The sequence below is a fragment of the Nelumbo nucifera genome, chromosome 4, assembly GCF_055504915.1.
Source record: "Nelumbo nucifera cultivar China Antique chromosome 4, China Antique-T2T, whole genome shotgun sequence".
Lineage (NCBI taxonomy): Eukaryota > Viridiplantae > Streptophyta > Magnoliopsida > Proteales > Nelumbonaceae > Nelumbo > Nelumbo nucifera.
The window spans coordinates 32906638-32914869 of record NC_142652.1 but is presented as its reverse complement, the minus strand read 5'-3'; positions in this window follow the sequence as shown (position 1 = coordinate 32914869).

Sequence of the window (8232 nt, the reverse complement as noted above, 5' to 3'; positions counted from 1 at the left end):
CTAACTAACCATTATTGAATTTAAATTTAATAAATTATAGTGATATTAATAAAAAATAAATTAAAAAGAATTGGATTTATTATATAAAATATTTTAGACTAAGAAATATGGGATTATTTCCACTTTCCTGTATTAAAAATCCATATTTTAAATAAAAAATATTAATATATATCTATGGTTGAGTCAGTTCAATTTTGGTCAGTTTACAAGGCCAAACCGAAACTGACCTAACTTGGTTAGGTTGGAAAGTTGTTGAACCAAAGTCGAACGGAAAATACTAGTAAACTGATCAACTTGGGTCAAGTTCTATCAAATTGATTATTAAAAAGTTGAAATATAAAACAATTATATACTCTTATGTACTTCTATTGTTTAGCTTTCACTTAATCCCCACTAGTATATATATAGGAAGACCCTTACTCCATTACCCCCACCCTACATTCTCTTTGACTCTCTCTCCTCTCCCCTTTTCACTACTCCCATTAAGCCATGCCACCATTCCTAACCCAACTACTTAAAAATCTTCCTAGAATCTCTCTCCCAAGGCATCTCCTCTAAGCCATTAGGAACGTATCATGTTACCCCACTCTCCAATCAATTCCTAAAACCTCACTTAGAATATCTATATTAATTAATAAATAGAGAAATACAATTAATATTTAATCCAACCCATATTCAATGAGTATTAAATAGTGTTATTACCATCTGATGGAGCGCAATCCGGCCGGTCCTACCTGTCAATGACCTTGCCTCTGAACGGAGCTACAGGGAAACTGAAATGGAGAAGATGAGGAAGCTCCGGGGGGAACCCGGTGTGATTGCTCCAAAGCTCAAGTTAGAACTCTCTCAAAGGCAAGATAAAACCAGATGGCGCAAAGTTCACATACCTCGTTCTTGGGGGGTAGGGAGCCTTTTATAACCACCTCGCGCACTCACTTCTAAGCTTCTGTCAAATCGGGTATGATTATTTCTGAGCTCCTGCCAGTTCGGATGTCATCCCCTCTGCTGGACAGAACCGCCACTGCTCTGTTTGTCGGAGTCGTCTCTGCGACTGGCGATGACGATGGTAGGTGGCGGTGGCAGGTGGCCGTTGAAGTGCGGCTGTCAAGCGTCAGATCCCAAGTCAGGTGCGCCGCCCTTGGATACGGACCTCCTCGGTGTCAGGTATGGTACGTTTGTTCAGTTCGGTATCCTGGAGGCGAAGTGCTGGGGTGGTGAGCGAGGTGAAGTCTTGAGTTCGGATAGGGGAGTGTCCCGAACTGCCATGGGGCGGGCCAGTTCGGGTTGTTGCCTTGTGTGAGGCTCGGGGCCTAAGGGAGAGTTTGGGCTCCTTGTAGGGAGTTCAGGCCCCTAGTAAGGAATTCAGACTGCTAGTAGGGAGTTCGGACTGCTGGTTCCTCCCTTCGGTGCTCGCGCCTTGGGCGCGCTGTTGTGCTGAGCTGTTGCCTTTGCCACGTGTTGAGTGATTACGAGGTCGGGCCAAATCTTCCTTCATCAATTGCCCCCTACTCCTCGTGTTCAAGGGACTTGCCTTGGCGCGAGGAGTTTGCAAGGTGGCAGGTGGATTTGTCCCGTACTTCGAACTGGTTTTGACTGATAGCACGAGGTGTTCGTCCGGATTTTTTCGAGTTTCTTGAGCGCCAGAGAGACGAGAAACGTGCCAATCTATCTAAAAATGCTGACAAATGTGGCGGCGCGCATTTATCTCAAATTTCAAAAATGCACGCCGCTGGGAGACGTGACAGCGGGTCTTTTCAAATTTGAAAAAATGCGCCGCTGCCGCCTTTAATGCGAGGAGACGTGCGATGGCTTTCTATCAGTTTCAGAAAAACGTGTGCTGACGTTCTGTCAGTTTCAGAAAGACGTGCACCAATCACGTCTCGGTCTTGGTGGATGTGTGGTCAGCGCAACCGCGGGCCGTCGAATTGGCTTTGATCTGAGCCGTTGATCCTTGGTTACTGTGGGTATAAATAGCGGGGGACCCCAGTCGCTTTGTCACTTCTACGCTTTGCTTCTTGAGCTCGCGTCCAAGTTTCAGCTCGCGTTCAAGCTTTCAGTTCGCACTCAAGATTTTAGCTCGTGTTCAAGTTTCCATAGTACATTCAAGCCTTTTTCCGGGTGAGTACTTTCCTGGAATCAATCTTCTCCTCTCGATGTCTAGCTCGGATAGCTCAGACAGTTCTTCAAGGGGGTCCGATGCAGGTTGCATCCCCCGATGGTCCTAGTGAACCTGAGGTAGAACTTGAGGAAGAGTTCGAGCCCGTAGGCTGAGTTGGCTTGGGCAGTTTGGCGTCCACCTCTCGTTGAGGTCGGATGTCAGACAAGTCTGGGCCCTCGACCATGATGCCCGAGGGGCTTCAATCCCTTATTACTTAGTTTAACCTACCTGGGGAGTACACCTACTTCATACCTTCGGGCAGTTTCCCTTGGGAGCACAGTCCCGATGAGATCGTGATATTCCGGGAGCAGCTCGCCGCGGGGTTATGCTTGCCTTTCCACCCTCTCCTTGTCGAGGTCCTGAACCACTTCGGCGTTACTGTCGGCCAACTTCACCCGAACTCCATTCGTAACTTGGTGGGGACAATCTCCCTATTTTGCGAACAGGGCTTTCCTTTAGACTTGGAGATCTTCTCTTCCATCTTGATGCTTAAGAAGCAAGCGGGTCCCCTTCCCGGGCGTAGGCATACTCCCGGGTTTTAAGCTTTTACATGAACTTCCCAACAAGGTCCCGGCGTGGAAGCGAGACTACTTCGGGGTGCGAAGTGTACTGGGGTGGCCGTTTCAGAACGGGTGGGGAATGGCCGCCCCTGATTTCGGTGTTACGCTTGATAAAGAGACGGTGAAGGGCCTCCGGCAATGGGCGCGGCTTGGGCTAAAGTGCCATCAGTATATGACGGAGGCCAAGCTCATTGTGGCCGGCCTGAGTTCGGGTAAGTTCCTTACTTGGAGGTTTTTTGTTTTGCTCTGTTCCTTTTGTTTTATCTGATGCCGAACTCCTTTTGCAGGTGTGATGGACTCAGAAAGGACTCGCGGTGGGCACCTGTTTCAAGGCATGAAGAGGAGGAAGCGAGTCGCCAAACGAACTCGTGCCGAGCTGCCCTGGGATGCGGAGCCCGAGGTACCAGACTACCCGTAAGAGGATCCACCCAGGGAGCCCGAGATGGCTCCTCCAATGCAAGAAGCGGCAGGGGCTCCTTATGCTGAGACTACTTACACGGGGGCTCCCACTTACTCTGGTGCTCTCGCTTACTCTGGGTCTGCTTATACGCGAGCTGGGCCCTCAGGCTCGGGGGCCCAAGGGGAATTCAGGAGTGTGTTGTCGCCGAACCACGCTCTTCAGAAGAGTAGGGAGGCCATTTTTCCCGAGGAGGTCGCGGCGTGGACTGATGTCCCTTTGAACCAGGTGGCCTGTCGTGCTATCACTCATGCCATGGTGGTAAGTCAGATTTTTTGTCGAGCTCTTTTGCTTTTATCCCTCTTGCTGTTGTACTTTTGATCACTTGTTCTTTCCTTTTGGTAGGTGAAATCTTCTATCCATGCCTTGGCGGCCCAGGTGGAAAGGAGCTCGAGGCAGGCACGAGCTGCCGAAGAGGCTCTCCGTGCTGCCGAGACGACTTCCCGAGCTGCTGAGGCGGCTGCTCGCGTTGCACAGATCAGGCAGGCGAGGTCTTAGAGAGATGCCGAGGCAATGAGAGTAGTGGTGAAGCACATGGCGGACTTGAGGCTAGATCTGCAGCATCAGGTTGAGTACCTTCAGGAGGACATTAGGGAGAGGACACAGATCTTTTCTCAACGCGTCGAAGATGCCAAGAAGAAGGCCGCCGATGAGTACATCGCCTCGCCGCGCTTTGATGACCTGATGGTGGACTCGTACAAAAGGGGTTTTAAACTAAGCTGGTGGATGATCCGGAATACGTACCCCGAGCTCGATATCAGTGCCATATCCACTTTGCGCATAACTCAGGAGATGGCCAATGCTGCTGATGGTGACCCAGATTCCGAGGGCGAGGCAAGGCCTTCGGGTATCGTTGAAGTGCCTTTCGATAATGAAGAAGTAGCTCCATGCCTGTGAAATGTAAATTTTCTTTTTCTTTTTTTTTTGAAATGTACACTCCCTTATTTTTAAATGGAATGGCTTTTCTTTTGGTTAAGTGTTGATTGTTCTTTCTCCCGAACTGATCATATTTGCCGAACTGACCATACGTCCGATCTGTTTCTTGCCCAGGTTACTCCATTCGCACTGCCTGTTTTGGTGTTAATACTTAGTCTCTGGGATGCCGATGTCCCTATTAGCTCGTTGTCTCCGCTTCGCCTTTGGCCGACTTTTCTTTGCTTGTCTATGTCGAGGTTCCTTCGTTAGCTCGGCACCCTAGCCCTTAGGCTCTGGTAGCGATTTTGTCCACTTCGCTTGGTGGTCTATAGGTAGTATCGCCTTAAGTTGACGATGTTCCACGCTTGGGGGACTTGTTTACCCTCTAAGGTTTCGAGCTCGTATGCCCCCCCCCCAAGTGCTTTCTTAACTCTGTAGGGCCCTTCCCAATTTGGTCCAAGTTTGCCCACGCCGGGTTCGGGCACCATGATCTTCCGGAGAACCAGGTCGCCGACGCGGAAGCTCCGCTTCTTTACTCTGGCATTGTAGTACCGAGCTACTTTTTGCCGGTAGACCACTGTCCGGATGTGCGCAAGGTCTCTTACCTCATCCAGTAGGTCGAGGTTGGTACATAACTTGTCTCCGTTTGTCTGATCGTCATATGCTTCTAGTCGTAGTGTAAGTATTTCAATTTCCGCCGGGATTACCGCTTCAGTGCCGTAGGTGAGGTTAAAGGGGGTCTCTCCCATGGCGGCTTTTTCCGTAGTTCGGTGAGCCCATAGAACACTTGGTAGCTCATTCACCCACAACCCTTTAGCTCGGTCTAGTCGTGCTTTCAGTCCGCGAAGGATGGCTTTGTTCATTACTTTTGTCTGACCGTTTGCTTGTGGGTGTGCGACCGATGTGAAGTTCTGACGAATTCCCATATCTTGGCACCATTCTTGGAACTTGATATCCTCGAACTACTTGCCGTTGTCGGAGATCAGTACCCGAGGTAGCCTGAAGCGACATACTATGTTCTTCCAAAAGAAGTCCTGTATGTTTCGGGTTGTAACTGTTGCCAGAGATTCAGCTTCTATCCATTTTGTGAAGTAATCTACTACCACCACTAGGAACTTTCTCCCACCTGTTGCTGGTGGGAATGGCCCCAGGAGGTCGATGCCTCATTGCGCAAAAGGCCATGGACTGGTGAGGTACTTGAGGTCGGCAACAGGCTAATGGTGGACATTGGCATGCTTCTGACACTTGTCGCATTTTCTGACGAGCTCGACGGCTTCTACCTTCATCGTTGGCCAGTAGTACCCTTGTCGAAGTGCCTTTTGAGCGAGGGCTCTGCCTCCCAAGTGTCCGCCGCACAGACCTTCATGAGTGTCGCGGAGCACAAACTCGGCTTCGGTAGGTCGCAAGCAGCGCAGGTAGGGCAGCGTGTAGGACCGTCGGTACAGCCGTTCGTCTATTATGACGTATTTGGCTGCCTGGCGTTGCACCCTCTTGGCTGCATTGCGGTCCGTAGGGAGGGTTCCATCTAGCAAGAAGCTCGCGAGTGGGTCGATCCAGCTCGGCTCTGCTTTAAGGACAGGAGCGACCTCCTCTGCCCCACCGAGAATGCTAGAACGAGGTAAGTCCTCTATGTACACGGTTCTCATGGTGTTGTGACTCGTGCTGGCTAACCGGGACAGGGCGTCGGCCTCAGTGTTCTCTGACCTCGATATTTGCCTGATGAAGTGTGACTGGAAGTTGAGTAGAGCCTCCTTTACTTTCGCCAAGTATGCGATCATAGTGAGCTCGCGTGCTTCGTATTCACCCGTAACCTGGTTGACCACGAGCTGGGAATCGCTGCAGATAACTATGTGCTTTGCTCTTACCTTTTGCGCTAGGTTCAGCCCGGCTATCAATGCCTCGTACTCTGCCTCGTTGTTGGATGCCGCGAACTCAAAGCGTAGTGCGTATTCCAATTTCGTGCCACTCGGGCCGCGTAAGACTATTCCAGCCCCGTTGCCCTGCTGGTTCGAGGAGCCATCTACGTGAAGGATCCAGGGCTCCTCATCCCAGTTCACGTTTGTCCTAACCAGGAGAGATGCCACACTGGCTGCTACTTCACGGGGTTCAGACTCTATTGGCTTGGGAGCTCCGGGCTCACCCGAACTGGGGATCTTAGGCTCAACCGGCCCAGGGGCTTCGAGGCTGAATGTGCACTCGGCGATAAAATCTGCCAAGGCTTGGGCCTTAATAGCAGTTCGTGGCTTATACTGGAGGTCGTACTCGCTGAGCTCAATGGCCCACTTTGTTAGCCGACCAGAAACCTCAGGCTTGAGTAAGACTTGCCTCAGAGGTTTGTCGGTCAAGACCACGACTGTGTGAGCCTGGAAATATGGGTGGAGTTTCCGAGCTGCAATTACTAGTGCATATGCTAGCTTTTCTATCTACGGGTATTTCGCCTCTGCTCCCTGCAGAATTTTACTAACATAATAGACGGGCCACTGGACCCGATCTACTTCTTTTATTAGTACCGAACTGACCACCTCGTCGCTTGCCGAGAGGTATAGTTCTAAGACCTCGCCCTCCTCGAGTCTGGCTAAGGTTGGCACGGTAGCGAGGTAGCTCTTTAGCTCGTCGAATGCGAGCTGGCAGTCTCGGGTCCATTCGAACCCTTTGCCTTTGATTGCCTTAAAGAAAGGCAGACAGCGGTCTGCTGATTTGGACATGAAGCGACTCAGAGCGGCTATGCGGCCGTTTAGCCTCTGAACTTCTTTTACTTTTCGGGGTAGTCTCATGTCTAGGATGGCCTTTATCTTGTCCGGGTTGGCCTCAATACCGCGCCGGTTGACAATGTACCCTAGGAACTTACCCGAGGTAACACTGAAGACACATTTGTTGGGGTTCAGTTATGAATTTGGAAGACCATGTCAAATTGACGCAGAATTTGGAAGACAGAATCTAAGTCTTGTATTAATTCCTGTGAGAACTGTGTCTTGACGACCATGTCGTCTACATAACACTCTACTTTCGTGCCAATTAAGGGCCGAAACAGCTTATTTACAAGTCTTTGGAAGGTCGCCCCAGCATTCTTCAGTCCGAAGGGCATGACCTTGTAGTAGTACAGGCCAAACTCAGTTATGATGCTGGTCTTTTCCTCATCGGACTGGTCCATCCTGATTTGGTTGTAGCCTGAGTAGGCGTCCAAGAAGCTTAGCAACTCATGTCCCGAGGTCGCGTCCACTAGGCAGTCAATTCTGGGTAGGGGAAAGTAGTCTTTTGGGCAAGCTCAGTTCAGGTCGGTGTAGTCGACGCACATGCGCCACTTGCCGTTTGCCTTTTTCACCAGTACTAGGTTGGCAACCCAGCTCGGGTAATGAACTTCCCTTATAAAGTCTGTTGCGAGGAGCTTTTCGACCTCCTCATCGACCGCCCCCCAACGCTCTGGGGCTAAGTTGCGTTTCTTCTATCTAATGGGTCTGACTACAGGGTCAGTATTAAGTTTGTGAGTTATAAGGCCAAGATCAATACCGGGCATATCGGCCGCGAACCACGCAAAAATATCTAAATTTTGAAGTAAGAAACTCACCAGTTCGGTTCGTAGGGGCTCCTTGACGGAAGCACCGATCTGTAGCGTCCGAACCAGATCCGTAGCCGAAGTCGGGATCGCAACCGTTTCCTCTATGGGTGAAGCTCGTTCCTCGCCCTGCTCCATAGGCCGCTCCAACTCGAAGTCGTCAGCCGCCTTGGTTTTTCCCTTCAGAGCGGCAACATAACACTTGCGGGACTCAAGTTGGTCGCCCCGCGCTACCCCCACACCAAAGTCTATAGGGAACTTCATTGCCAGATAGTAGGTGGAGACCACTGCCCGCAGAACATGCGTAATTGGCCGCCCTATTATGGCATTGTATGGGGAGGGGGTCGCGACCACCAGAAAATCGTGGCTGAGTCTGACCACACAAGGCCATGTGCCGACTTCCACAGGTACTGTTATCTTCCCGAGGGGCCTGACTTCCTCTCCGCTGAAGCCCACCAGAGGAGTGTTTGTAGGCTTCAGCTCGCTTCTCTGCAACTATAGCTGGTCAAATGCTGACTTGAAGAGGATGTCCGCCGAACTACCTGAATCCACAAATACGCGCCTGACCTCGAAGTCGCTGATCCTTAGT